The following is a 14,607-nucleotide window of genomic DNA, read 5'->3' on the forward strand; positions in this document are numbered from 1 at the left end:
GCATCTAAGAGAAATTAATTTGCACCATGCTAATATATTATGGACCTACAGCTTTCAAAGGACCATGCCTCCTTAATGCGGTGCCATATGGAGCAAAGGTAGCCATGTCATATAGAAAAAAACATTGCGCTCCTGAGAGCAGCCCTAGCGTGAACAATGAGGACTTTCATATCTGGCATCTTGACCTCTTTTCCCTTCCTAACCAAGCGTCCATAGCCATCCACTAGTTCAAATTACTGCAAGAATTCTCCAACCCCTCTGGTCTAGTAGTTTAGTAGTTTTTGAAGTCATAGACACATTTTTTTTAAAAGGTTTTGGGTTCTATGTCTTGCAGTGTTTTTGTCTGTATATTGAAGCTCAGTGGTTGTCTGTATACTGGGGCTCTGTGGTTAGCTGTATACTGAGGCTCTGTGGTTGTCTTTATATTGGGGCTCTGTGGTTGTTTGTATATTGGGGCTGTGTGGTTGTCTGTATATTTGGGCTGTGTGGTTGTCTGTATATTGGGGCCCTGTAGTTGTATATTGGGGCTCTGTGGTTGTTTGTATATTGGGGCTGTGTGGTTAGCTGTATACTGGGGCTCTGTGGTTGTCTGTATATTGGGGCTCTGTGGTTGTCTGTATATTGGTGCTCTGTGGTTGTCTGTATATTTGGGCTGTGTGGTTGTCTGTATATTGGGGCCCTGTAGTTGTATATTGGGGCTCTGTGGTTGTTTGTATATTGGGGCTGTGTGGTTAGCTGTATACTGGGGCTCTGTGGTTGTCTGTATATTGGGGCTCTGTGGTTGTCTGTATATTGGGGCTCTGTGGTTGTCTGTATATTGGGGCTCTGTGGTTGTCTGTATATTGGGGCTCTGTGGTTGACTGTATTTTGGGGCTGTGTGGTTGGCTGTATATTTGGGTCTGTGGTTGTCTGTATATTGGGGCACTGTGGTTGTATATTGGGGCTCTGTGGTTGTATAATGGGGCTCTGTGGTTGTAAGTATATTGGGGCTATGTGGTTGTCTTAATATTGGGGTTTGTGGTTGGCTTTATATTTGGGTCTCTGTTGTTGGCTGTATATTGGGGCACTGTGGTTGGTTGTATATTAGGGCTCTGTGGTTGTATATTGGGGCTCTGCGGTTGGCTGTATATTGGGGTTCTGTGGTTGGCTGTATATTGGGGTCTCTTTGGTTGGCTGTATATTGGGCTCTGTGGTTGTCTGTATATTGGGGCTCTGTGGTTGTCTGTATATTGGGGCTCTGTGGTTGACTGTATATTGGGGCTGTGTGGTTGGCTGTATATTTGGGTCTGTGGTTGTCTGTATATTGGGGCACTGTGGTTGTATATTGGGGCTCTGTGGTTGTATAATGGGGCTCTGTGGTTGTAAGTATATTGGGGCTATGTGGTTGTCTTAATATTGGGGTTTGTGGCTGGATTTATATTTGGGTCTCTGTGGTTGGCTGTATATTGGGGCACTGTGGTTGGCTGTATATTAGGGCTCTGTGGTTGTATATTGGGGCTCTGCGGTTGGCTGTATATTGGGGTTCTGTGGTTGGCTGTATATTGGGGTCTCTTTGGTTGGCTGTATGTTGGGGCTCAGTGATTGTCTGCAAATAGGGGCTCTGTAGCTATGTGCATATTGAAGCTATGTGGTCATCTGTATATTGAGGCTCTGTGGATTCCGTATATTGGTGCTCTGTGGTTGTCTGTATATTTGGGCTGCGTGGTTGTCTGTATATTGGGGCCTTGTAGTTGTATATTGGGGCTCTGTGGTTGTCTGTATATTGGGGCTGTGTGGTTGGCTGTATATTGGGGCTCTGTGGTTGTCTGTATATAGGGCTCTGTGGTTGTCTGTATACTGAGGCTCTGTGGTTGTCTTTATATTGGGGCTCTGTGGTTGTTTGTATATTGGGGCTGTGTGGTTAGCTGTATACTGGGGCTCTGTGGTTGTCTGTATATTGGGGCTCTGTGGTTGTCTGTATATTGGGGCTCTGTGGTTGTCTGTATATTGGGGCTGTGTGGTTGTCTGTATATTGGGGCCCTGTAGTTGTATATTGGGGCTCTGTGGTTGTTTGTATATTGGGGCTGTGTGGTTAGCTGTATACTGGGGCTCTGTGGTTGTCTGTATATTGGGGCTCTGTGGTTGTCTGTATATTGGGGCTCTGTGGTTGTCTGTATATTGGGGCTCTGTGGTTGTCTGTATATTGGGGCTCTGTGGTTGACTGTATATTGGGGCTGTGTGGTTGGTTGTATATTTGGGTCTGTGGTTGTCTGTATATTGGGGCACTGTGGTTGTATATTGGGGCTCTGTGGTTGTATAATGGGGCTCTGTGGTTGTAAGTATATTGGGGCTATGTGGTTGTCTTAATATTGGGGTTTGTGGTTGGCTTTATATTTGGGTCTCTGTGGTTGGCTGTATATTGGGGCACTGTGGTTGGCTGTATATTAGGGCTCTGTGGTTGTATATTGGGGCTCTGCGGTTGGCTGTATATTGGGGTTCTGTGGTTGGCTGTATATTGGGGTCTCTTTGGTTGGCTGTATATTGGGCTCTGTGGTTGTCTGTATATTGGGGCTCTGTGGTTGTCTGTATATTGGGGCTCTGTGGTTGACTGTATATTGGGGCTGTGTGGTTGGCTGTATATTTGGGTCTGTGGTTGTCTGTATATTGGGGCACTGTGGTTGTATATTGGGGCTCTGTGGTTGTATAATGGGGCTCTGTGGTTGTAAGGTTATTGGGGCTATGTGGTTGTCTTAATATTGGGGTTTGTAGCTGGCTTTATATTTGGGTCTCTGTGGTTGGCTGTATATTGGGGCACTGTGGTTGGCTGTATATTAGGGCTCTGTGGTTGTATATTGGGGCTCTGCGGTTGGCTGTATATTGGGGTTCTGTGGTTGGCTGTATATTGATGTCTCTTTGGTTGGCTGTATGTTGGGGCTCAGTGATTGTCTGCAAATAGGGGCTTTGTAGCTATGTGCATATTGAAGCTATGTGGTCATCTGTATATTGAGGCTCTGTGGATTCCGTATATTGGTGCTCTGTGGTTGTCTGTATATTTGGGCTGCGTGGTTGTCTGTATATTGGGGCCCTGTAGTTGTATATTGGGGCTCTGTGGTTGTCTGTATATTGGGGCTGTGTGGTTGGCTGTATATTGGGGCTCTGTGGTTGTCTGTATATAGGGCTCTGTGGTTGTCTGTATACTGAGGCTCTGTGGTTGTCTTTATATTGGGGCTCTGTGGTTGTTTGTATATTGGGGCTGTGTGGTTAGCTGTATACTGGGGCTCTGTGGTTGTCTGTATATTGGGGCTCTGTGGTTGTCTGTATATTGGGGCTCTGTGGTTGTCTGTATATTGGGGCTGTGTGGTTGTCTGTATATTGGGGCTGTGTGGTTGGCTGTATATTGGGGCTCCGTGGTTGTCTGTATATTGGGGCTCTGTGGTTGTCTGTATATTGGGGCTGTGTGGTTGGCTGTATATTTGGGTCTGTGGTTGTCTGTATATTGGGGCACTGTGGTTGTATATTGGGGCTCTGTGGTTGTATAATGGGGCTCTGTGGTTGTAAGTATATTGGGGCTATGTGGTTGTCTTAATATTGGGGTCTGTGGTTGGCTTTATATTTGGGTTTCTGTGGTTGGCTGTATATTGGGGCACTGTGGTTGGCTGTATATTAGGGCTCTGTGGTTGTATATTGGGGCTCTGTGGTTGGCTGTATATTGGGGTTCTGTGGTTGGCTGTGTATTGGGGTCTCTTTGGTTGGCTGTATGTTGGGGCTCAGTGATTGTCTGCAAATAGGGGCTCTGTAGCTATGTGCATATTGAAGCTATGTGGTCATCTGTATATTGAGGCTCTGTGGATTCCGTATATTGGTGCTCTGTGGTTGTCTGTATATTTGGGCTGTGTGGTTGTCTGTATATTGGGGCCCTGTAGTTGTATATTGGGGCTCTGTGGTTGTCTGTATATTGGGGTCTCTTTGGTTGGCTGTATATTGGGCTCTGTGGTTGTCTGTATATTGGGGCTCTGTGGTTGTCTGTATATTGGGGCTCTGTGGTTGTCTGTATATTGGGGCTGTGTGGTTGGCTGTATATTTGGGTCTGTGGTTGTCTGTATATTGGGGCACTGTGGTTGTATATTGGGGCTCTGTGGTTGTATAATGGGGCTCTGTGGTTGTAAGTATATTGGGGCTATGTGGTTGTCTTAATATTGGGGTCTGTGGTTGGCTTTATATTTGGGTTTCTGTGGTTGGCTGTTTATTGGGGCACTGTGGTTGGCTGTATATTAGGGCTCTGTGGTTGTATATTGGGGCTCTGTGGTTGGCTGTATATTGGGGTTCTGTGGTTGGCTGTGTATTGGGGTCTCTTTGGTTGGCTGTATGTTGGGGCTCAGTGATTGTCTGCAAATAGGGGCTCTGTAGCTATGTGCATATTGAAGCTATGTGGTCATCTGTATATTGAGGCTCTGTGGATTCCGTATATTGGTGCTCTGTGGTTGTCTGTATATTTGGGCTGCGTGGTTGTCTGTATATTGGGGCCTTGTAGTTGTATATTGGGGCTCTGTGGTTGTCTGTATATTGGGGCTGTGTGGTTGGCTGTATATTGGGGCTCTGTGGTTGTCTGTATATTTGGGCTGTGTGGTTGTCTGTATATTGGGGCCCTGTAGTTGTATATTGGGGCTCTGTGGTTGTCTGTATATTGGGGCTGTGTGGTTGGCTGTATATTGGGGCTCTGTGGTTGTCTGTATATAGGGCTCTGTGGTTGTCTGTATATTGGGGGCTCTGTGGTAGGCTGTATATAGAGGCTCTGTGGTTGGCTCTATATTGAGGCTCTGTGGTTGTCTGTTTATAGGGCTCTGTGGTTGTCTGTATATAGGGCTCTCTGGTAGGCTGTATATAGGGCTCTCTGGTTGTCTGTATATTGGGGCTCTGTGGTTGTCTGTATATAGGGCTCTGTGGTTGTCTGCATATTCGGGCTCAGTGATTGGCTGTATGTTGGGGCTTAGTGATTGTCTGCAAATAGGGGCTCTGTAGCTATGTGCATATTGAAGCTATGTGGTCATCTGTATATTGAGGCTCTGTGGATTGCGTATATTGGTGCTGTGTGGTTGTCTGTATATTTGGGCCCTGTAGTTGTATATTGAAGCTCAGTGGTTGTCTGTATACTGGGGCTCTGTGGTTGGCTGTATATTGGGGCTCTGTGGTTGGCTGTATATTGGGGCTCTGTGGTTGGCTGTATATTGAGGCTCTGTGGTTGGCTCTATATTGAGGCTCTGTGGTTTTCTGTTTATAGGGCTCTATGGTTGTCTGTCTATAGGGCTCTGTGGTAGGCTGTATATAGGGCTCTGTGGTTGTCTGTATATTGGGGCTCTGTGGTTGTCTGTATATTGGGGCTCTGTGGTTGTCTGTATATTGGGGCTCTGTGGTAGGCTGTATATAGGGCTCTGTGGTTGGCTGTATATTAGGGCTCTGTGGTAGGCTGTATATAGGGCTCTGTGGTTGTCTGTATATTGGGGCTCTGTGGTTGTCTGTATATTGGGGCTCTGTGGTAGGCTGTATATAGGGCTCCGTGGTTGGCTGTATATTAGGGCTCTTTGATTGGCTGTATATTGGGGCTATGTGGTTGTCTGTATATTGGAGCTCTGTGGTAGGCTGTATATAGGGCTCTGTGGTTGGCTGTATATTAGGGCTCTTTGATTGGCTGTATATTGGGGCTATGTTGTTGTCTGTATATTGGAGCTCTGTGATTGGCTGTATATTGGTGGCTCTTTGATTGGCTGTATATTGGGGCTATGTGGTTGTCTGTATATTGGGGCTCTGTGGATTCCGTATATTGGTGCTGTGTGGTTGTCTGTATATTGGGGTCTTGTAGTTGTATATTGGGGCTGTATGTTGGCTGTATATTGGGGCTGTGTGGTTGGCTGTATATTGGGGCTCTGTGGTTGTATATTGGGGCTATGTGATTGTCTGTATATTGGGGCTCTGTGGTTGTCTGTATATAGGGCTCTGTGGTTGTCTGTATATTGGGGGCTCAGTGGTTGGCTGTATATTGAGGCTCTGTGGTTGTCTGCATATAGGGCTCTGTGGTAGGCTGTATATAGGGCTCTGTGGTAGGCTGTATATAGGGCTCTGTGGTAGGCTGTATATAGGGCTCTGTGGTAGGCTGTAAATAGGGCTCTGTGGTTGGCTCTATATTGTGGCTCTGTGGTTTGCTCTATATTGGGGCTCGGTGACTGTATATTGGGGCTCTGTGGCTGTATATTGGGGCTTTGTGGTTGTATGTTGGGATTCTGGTTGGCTGTATATTGGGGCTCTGTAATTCGCTATATATTGGTGGCTCTGTGATTGGCTGTATATTGGGGCTATGTGGTTGGATATATATTGGGGTCTGTGGTTGGATATATATTAGTGACTCTGTGGTTGGCTGTATATTGGGGTCTGTGGTTGGATATATATTGGGGCTCTGTGATTGACTGTATATTGGGGTCTGTGATTGGCTGTATATTGGTGGCTCTGTGATTGGCTGTATATTGGGGTCTGTGTGTGGATATATATTGGTGGGTCTGTGGTTGGTTGTATATTGGGGCTCTGTGGTTGGCTGTATATTGGGGTCTGTGGTTGGATATATATTGGTGACTCTGTGGTTGGCTGTATATTGGGGTCTGTAGTTGGTTAAATATATATTGGGGCTCTGTGATTGGCTGTATATTGGGGTCTGTGATTGGCTGTATATTGGTGGCTCTTTGATTGGCTGTATAGTGGAGTCTGTGTTTGGATATATATTGGTGGCTCTGTGATTGGCTGTAAATTGGGGTCTGTGGTTGGATATATATTGGTGGCTTTGTGATTGGCTGTATATTTGGCTCTGTGGTTGTCTGTATATTGGGCTCTGTGGTTGGCTGTATATTGGGGCTCTGTGATTGGCTGTATATTTTGGCTATGTGTTCGGATATACTGTATATTGGTGGCTCTGTGATTGGCTGTATATTGGGGCTATGTGGTTGGATATATATTGGTGGCTCTGTGATTGGCTGTATATTGGGGCTATTTGGTTGGCTGTATATTGGGGCTCTGTGATTGGCTGTATATTGGGGCTATGTGGTTGGATATATATTGGTGGCTCTGTGATTGGCTGTATATTGGGGCTATGTGATTGCATGTATATTGGTGGCTCTGTGGTTTGCTGTATATTGGGGTCTGTGGTTGGATATATATTGGTGGCTCTGTGATTGGCTGTATATTGGGGCTATGTGGTTGGATATATATTGGGGCTCTGTGATTGGCTGTATATTGGGGCTCTGTTGTTGTATATTGGGGCTCTGTGGTTGGCTGTATATTGGGGTCTGTGGTTGGATATATATTGGTGGCTTTGTGATTGGCTGTATATTTGGCTCTGTGGTTGTCTGTATATTGGGCTCTGTGGATGGCTGTATATTGGGGCTCTGTGGTTGGCTATACATTGGGGTTCTGTGGTTGGCTGTATATTGAGGCTCTGTGGTTGGCTGTATATTGGGGCTCTGTGATTGGCTGTATATTTTGGCTATGTGTTCGGATATACTGTATATTGGTGGCTCTGTGTTTGGCTGTATATTGGGGCTCTGTGATTGGCTGTATATTGGGGCTATGTGGTTGGATATATATTGGTGGCTCTGTGATTGGCTGTATATTGGGGCTATTTGGTTGGCTGTATTTTGGGGCTCTGTGATTGGCTGTATATTGGGACTATGTGGTTGGATATATATTGGTGGCTCTGTGATTGGCTGTATATTGGGGCTATGTGGTTGGATATGTATTGGTGGCTCTGTAGTTTGCCGTATATTGGGGTCTGTGGTTGGATATATATTGGTGGCTCTGTGATTGGCTGTATATTGGGGCTATGTGGTTGGATATATATTGGGGCTCTGTGATTGGCTGTATATTGGGGCTCTGTTGTATATTGGGGCTCTGTGGTTGGCTGTATATTGCGGCTCTGTGGTTGTATATTGGGGTTTTGTGGTTGTATATTGGGGGTGTCTGTGGTTGTCTGTATATTGGGGTCTGTGAGTGGTTGTATATTCAGGGCTCTGTGATTGTCTGTATATTGGACCTTTGTCAGTGGCAGAGTATTAGAAGCTGTCTGATTGGCTGTATATTGGGGCTCTGTGGCTGTTTATTGGGGGCTCTGTGGTTGTATATTGGGGCTCTGTGGTTGTATATTGGGGGCTCTGTGGTTGGCTGTATATTGGGGACTCTGTGATTGTCTGCATATTGGACCTTTGTCGGTGGCAGAGTATTAGAAGCTGTGTGATTGGCTGTATATTGTTGCTCTGTGGCTGTATATTGGGGGCTCTGTGGTTGTATATTGGGGGCTCTGTGGTTTTATATTGGGGGCTCTGTGGTTGTATATTGGGACTCTGTGGTTGTATATTGGGGCTCTGTGGTTGGCTGTATATTGGACCTTTGTCGGTGGCAGAGTATTAGGATCTGTATGTTTGGCTGTATTTTGGGTGTATTTACACCCTATTACCAGTGGTGTGTGGTAGCTCTGTGTCTTAGAGATTTTAGGGCTGTGCCTGTAGTAATGTATTTGGGGATCAGTCTCCGGAGGTTCTGTGTCTGTCTCTATTTTGGGCGTTGTGTAGTTAGTTGAGCGAGCACTAAAATGCTCGGGTGCTGGAAGCTCGGGCTGAGCTCACCGTGATACTCGGGTGCTTGACCCGAGCAACGAGCCCAATGTTAGTCTATGGGAGACCCGAGCATTTTTGCGGCGGCACCCCCTTTCTGTAGAAAGCCTAAAAAGTGACCAAAATGATAGTGAGAGTGCTCAAATGAAATGGGGGCAGCATGGGGATCACCCCAGGAAGCATTTATGAACCCCAGGTCACTGCTGTCAACAACGTGGTCAGAGGTATTAAGCCACTTTTACGGGCTCACAATAAAACGTTCAAAACCAAAACTGAAACTGCTTTCCTGTGAAATATGTTAAGGAACATCCTTTCCAGGATAATGACTTGTATATAAGGTAAAATAAATAACCAAAATCAAAAATACTCCTCCACACCTTGGGCTATGTTCACAAGTAGCATTTTTTATGCATTTTTGCACTTTTGTATTGCTTTCAACCGTGACATATGCATTCACCAGGAAATGTCATTTTAACATTTTACAACCTTATCTGGCCATGTGCTGTGTGACACATGCATACAGTGCTGAAAAGACATGGGAACAGCATGTGGAAGACCCCTGGAAGCATCTCTGACTCCCAGGTCACTGACTAAAAATGTGCCCATCAGAAGTGATCCTTGCCGCATCAGAAGATGCAGACTTGCAACTATCCCCGTTCAATTCCTTGTCCCAGGGCAGTGTTCAATTGTACCTTCCCCATTCCTTGCAATGTAAGCGCAAGTATGCAGCCTGCCACCCACCCACCCCCAGGCTGCAATACCATACTGCTTGCTTGCACTTGAAATTGGGCCTTTTAGGCATGTGGAGACAGAATCACGTCATGGCTGCGTCGGCGGCCTGGTATCCATACTCAGTCCCCAGCCGCCCAGCGGCCGGGTATCCACGCTTGGTCCCCAGCCGCCAGGGGGTGACCGGGTGTACATACTCAGTCCCCAGCTACCCTGCGGCCAGGTGCCCACACACGGTCCCCAGCCGCCTGGGGGCGGCCGGGTGTCCATAAACAGTCCCCAGCCGCCCCTATTTATCCCGGTGCGCCTTATACACAAGCACGCATAACAAAACATTACCTGTGCCCTCCCCAGTGCATTTAGTGGGAAGGACAGCCTAACCACAAACACGTGGACAAGTGAATGTGGCCAGGGATGGTACATCACACTGATGCCTTCACAATGGGTTAATATTGTGGAAGCCAGGACACAGTTGGACACTGGGATGCAACACGTCCTCCAGACATAGAGGATTGCGGGTCCTGGGTCAATCAGGCTTCAACACAAAGTTCAGAAGCTAGTCAGCAGCAGTGGTCGGCCTCCTACACAATGAGTAAATTATTCATGATCATGAGGCCATCCATCTCCTTAGCTTTCTGTTCCTTGGAATGCAAGTGCATGTATGTAGTAGCGGCTAGGCCTGAAGTGGTCAGCGTTTTGGCGCATATCCTACCTCCTCCGAGGATTGCTGGATGTTTACTATCCCAGTTCTATGACTCCCGTTAAAGCAAAGCTTCAGGTGATGAATGATGGATGAGGTGGTGGCAAAGGAGAAAGAGCAGGAGGAACAGGGACCATTCACATCAATATCAGGCCAGTCAACCACACATGTCTTGTAGGATATGTTTCTGTACCAAAAGGAGCAGTTCGGCTACACAGTTATGGGGCATACAGTGAGTGCAATGCCTACCAAAAATTTCGAGGCACTCCAATGCCCCTTGGAAGTGACATGAAGGTCAGAAGGACTTAACTAAACCGTCTTTTCCATTTATAGCAACTGGGTCTACTGTAGACTGTTGGCCTAAGCAGTGAATGGAAGGCTTTCCAGAAATTATGAGGAACTGAAATGCCCCTTGAAACAGATGTGGATTACAGCGTACTAAAACCTTCTACCCATTATTGGGGAGTGGGTCTCCCTTAGTGTTCGCCTATGCACTGAAAAGCAAAAGCTGACTAAAATTAGGAGGAAATGCAATGCCCGTTGGAAGAGTCGTGGAGGTTAGAGGTAATTAAAAACAGCATTTCAATGCCCCTTGGAAGAGCTGTGAAGTTCAGAGTGGTTTAACAAGACGGTTTTGACGCCCCTTGGAAGAGACGTGAAGGTCAGAGTAGCTTAACAAGACGGTTTTAATGCCCCTTGGAAGAGACGTGGAGTTCCCAGTGGAATAAAAAGACAATATCAATGCCCCTTGGAAGAGTGGTGGAGGTCCCAGTGGAATAAAAAGACAATATCAATGCCCCTTGGAAGAGTGGTGGAGGTTACAGTGGAATAAAAAGACAATATCAATGACCCTTGGAAGAAATGTGGAGGTCACAGTAGCTTAAGAAGACGATTTTAATGCCAATTGGAAGTGATGTGGAGTTCAGAGTGGTTTAACAAGACGGTTTTAATGCCCCATGGAAGAGACGTGGAGGTCACAGTGGAATAAAAAGACAATATCAATGCCCATTGGAAGAGACGTGAAGGTCCTAGTGGAATAAAAAGACAATATCAATGACCCTTGGAAGAGTGGAGGTCACAGTAGCTTAGCAAGACAATTTTAATGCCCCTTACAAGAGCCATGCAGTACAGCATATTAAGAACATTATTCCCATTATAGCAGAGTGGGTCTCCCATAGTCTTTGCCTATGCCTTCCAAGAAAAAGTGGCCAAAAATTAGGACGGAGGAACTAGCAATGCTGGCAACACGGACCACGTTCACCCTGGTGGTATAGCGGTGGTGGAGGCTGAGGATAAGGAGAAGAACAAAAAACAGCCAAAATGAGGAAGTGTATACCCATGTGTGGGTGTGAAGTGGTGCATGGGAATACACCTCCCAAAATAACACAGTGGATTTGACTTTATGTTACTCTGCTATCATTTGGTGGTGATGAGAAGTCTGGCCCAATCCAGCCTTTGTTCATTTTGATAAGGGTCAGCTTGTCAGCATTGTCAGTTGACAGGTGAGTGCGCTTATCAGTTATAATTCCCCCAGCGGCACTAAAAACACGCTCCGATAACACGCTAGTGGCAGGGCAGGCCTGGACCTCCAAGGCATACAGAGCGAGTGCATTCCAAGTGTCCAGTTTGGATACCTGATAATTAAAAGGCACAAAGGAATCACGGAGGATGCTGGTACGGTCCGCAAGGTACTCCCTCACCATCTTTTGAAACTTTCGACTCCTTGTGAGAATACCCCGCGTCTCAGGGCCTGTAAGCTGGGTGGGTCTCAGAAAACTGTCCCAGAACATTGACAGTGTTCCCCTGCCTCGGCTGGATTGGAGTGTCTCTCTCGCCTGTACGCTTTGGTTGGGCAACGAACTGTGACCTCTGCCGCTAGCGTGTTCAGATGGGAATTTTTTCAACAGTTCTGCAGCAAGGGCCTTCTGGTACTGCCCCATTTTTGTAGAACTCTCCACCTCAGGAATAAGAGAGTGAAAGTTCTCCTTGTAGTGGGGGTCTTAAAGTGTCACCAACCAGTAATGACTGTCACCCAACATTTTGACAACGCGAGGGTCACGGTTAAGGCAACGTAACAAAAAGTCAGCCATGCGTGCCAGACTGGTAACGGGCACGACTTCCGTGTCCTCACCAAGATGATGATTGACCATGCTCTCCTCCTCCTCCTCCTCCTCCTCCCCCCTGTCCTCAGGCCACCCTCGCTGAACCGACGGTATGACAGTTGTATAGGTACTACCGTCTACAGCGTATGATACCAGCTCCTGTTCTTCCTCCTCCTCCTCCTCTCCCTCATTGTCGCCCAATGGACGTTGGGATGAGATGAGGCTGGGCTATGTGTAATCGCCCATTAAGGCTTCTTGATCCATCTCATCATACTCTGGCTGCAATGCCTCCTCTTTAATTCTCTGTAGAGAGCGTTGCAAAAGACAGACAAGTGGGATGCTGACGCTAATGATGGCGTCATCGCCACTCACCATCTTGGTGGACTCCTCAAAGTTTGTCAGGATGGTACATATGTCAGACATCCAGGTCCACTCCTAAGGTCTTATGTGTGGAGTCTGACCTGAATATCGATTGCCTTGTTGCAGCTGGTACTCCACAACTGCTCTCTTCTGCTCACAAATCCTTTGCAACATGTGGAGGGTAGAGTTCCAACGTGTGGGGACATCACACACAAGTCGGTGTGCCGGAAGCTGCAAACGCTGCTGCAACACAGCAAGTGCGGTGGAAGCTGTAGCCGACTTCCAAAAATTAGCTGACAGGCGGCATACTTTGACGAGCAGATCTGGCAACTCGTGGTACGATTTAAGAAACCACTGAACCACGATATTAAGCACATAAGCCAGGCATGGTACGTGTGTGATCTCGCCTCAGAGCTGCCACCAGGTTACGGCCATTGTCACACACGACTATGCCTGGATGTAGGTTCAGCGGTCTCAGCCATAGATCGGCCTGCTCTTTCACAGCTGTCCACAACTCACAAGCAGTGTGAGGTTTATCACCTAAGCTTATGAGTTTCAGCACAGCCTGTTGCTGCTTGGCTGAGGCAGTACTGCAGTGCTTCCAGCTTGTAACTGATGTGGTGATATCTGAGATGGAGGCTGAACATGAGGAGGAGGAGGAGGAGGATGATGTGCAGGAGCTGTACACTGTGGGGGCAACTCTGACTGACATAGGGCCCGCAATCCCCGGTGTGGGGAGGATGTGTTCCGTCCCAAGGTCTGACTGGGTCCTTGCTTCCACTATGTTTACCCAGGGTTCCGTCAGGGAGATGTTTCATCCCTGGCCACAAGCACTTGTCCACGTGTCCGTTGTCAGGTGGACTCTCCCAGTAACTGCATTGTTGAGGGCATGGCAGATGTTTTGGGACTCGTGCTTGTGTAGTACGGGGATGGCACACCGGGCAAAACAGTGTCGGCTGGGGACCGAGTACCGAGAGATGGCCACCGCCATAAAGTTGTGGAAGGATTCCGTCTCCACCAGCCCAAAAGGCAGCATTTCCAACCAAGCAGTTGTGAAATGTGCGAACTTAGGACTGTGGCCTGTGGGGCGTTGGCTGCGAATTTGCGCTTTCGTTCAAAGGTCTGGGATATGGACAATTGAACGCTGCAGTGGGATGTGGACGTGGATGTTGATGCTGTTTCTTGAGAAACTGAATCACAGCATGGGAGCACGTACTGGCAGTGTACCTATTATGGTATATCTCCTATGATACAGCTTGTCCCCTGATGAGCCCCATACTGAGGAGGGGGCGAAACGCGTAGGGACTATCTGGATGGGACATTATTATTTTTTATGTTGATGACTCTGGGACCTCTAGAAATGGACATCTTTGTACTGTCTATCTGATATTAGTCTGAGGGATAACTGATACAGGCATGCTTTGTGAAATCTTTTATCAGCAACTTTCTCTTGGACTCTGTATATATGGTCACACATCTATGGTCCTTTAAGAAGTATCGCCTGAAGCACCGGCTGAAACCTCAGAAGAACCATTCACAAGATAAGTCCATTTATTTATTTATATTTTTGGATGGTCTATTTTTCCAGCACTTTTTGGGACTAAATGGATTTGATATTATTTTTGGCTGAGGACTCTTTTTGAATGGACATTTTTGTATTTACTATCTTACACTAGCCTGAGGGACTACTGATGCTCTGTGAAATCTCCTACTAGGGATCTTCTCCTGGACTCTGTATATATGGGCATACACCTATGGTCCATAAATGAGTATGGCTTATAGCACCGGTTGAAACCTCAGAAGAGCCATTCACAATATATCTATTTAACATTCTTTTGATATTTTATTTGATCAGTATCTTCTCTATTTGATGACCTCTATTTTTTTGAGTGTTGAGTCTATATTAAGAAATTCATTTTTTCTATATATTTACATATAACCACTGTGTGTTTGCTTTTCATCTAGGGCGTCAATAACGACGTCACTGGTCATTATGTGTGTTATATAATGCATGCTTGGTTAGGGAGATATAGGGATAGTTGAGGGACAGCCGCCGAGGAGCGGGGGCATCACTTGAACCCCTAGGGTG

General features: G+C 46.8%; 1 protein-coding gene across 3 annotated transcripts in view; it reads left to right on the top strand.

The window, feature by feature from the left end:
* The window catches only part of LOC141153010 (uncharacterized), a 309,390-nt gene that overhangs the window by 19,519 nt on the left and 275,264 nt on the right, over positions 1–14,607 (top strand). The window lies entirely within an intron of this gene.

Source organism: Phyllobates terribilis, unplaced genomic scaffold (assembly GCF_046119375.1).
Source record: "Phyllobates terribilis strain yellow unplaced genomic scaffold, ASM4611937v1 Scaffold_7__3_contigs__length_470593459, whole genome shotgun sequence".
In the NCBI taxonomy this organism is placed as follows: Eukaryota; Metazoa; Chordata; class Amphibia; order Anura; family Dendrobatidae; genus Phyllobates; species Phyllobates terribilis.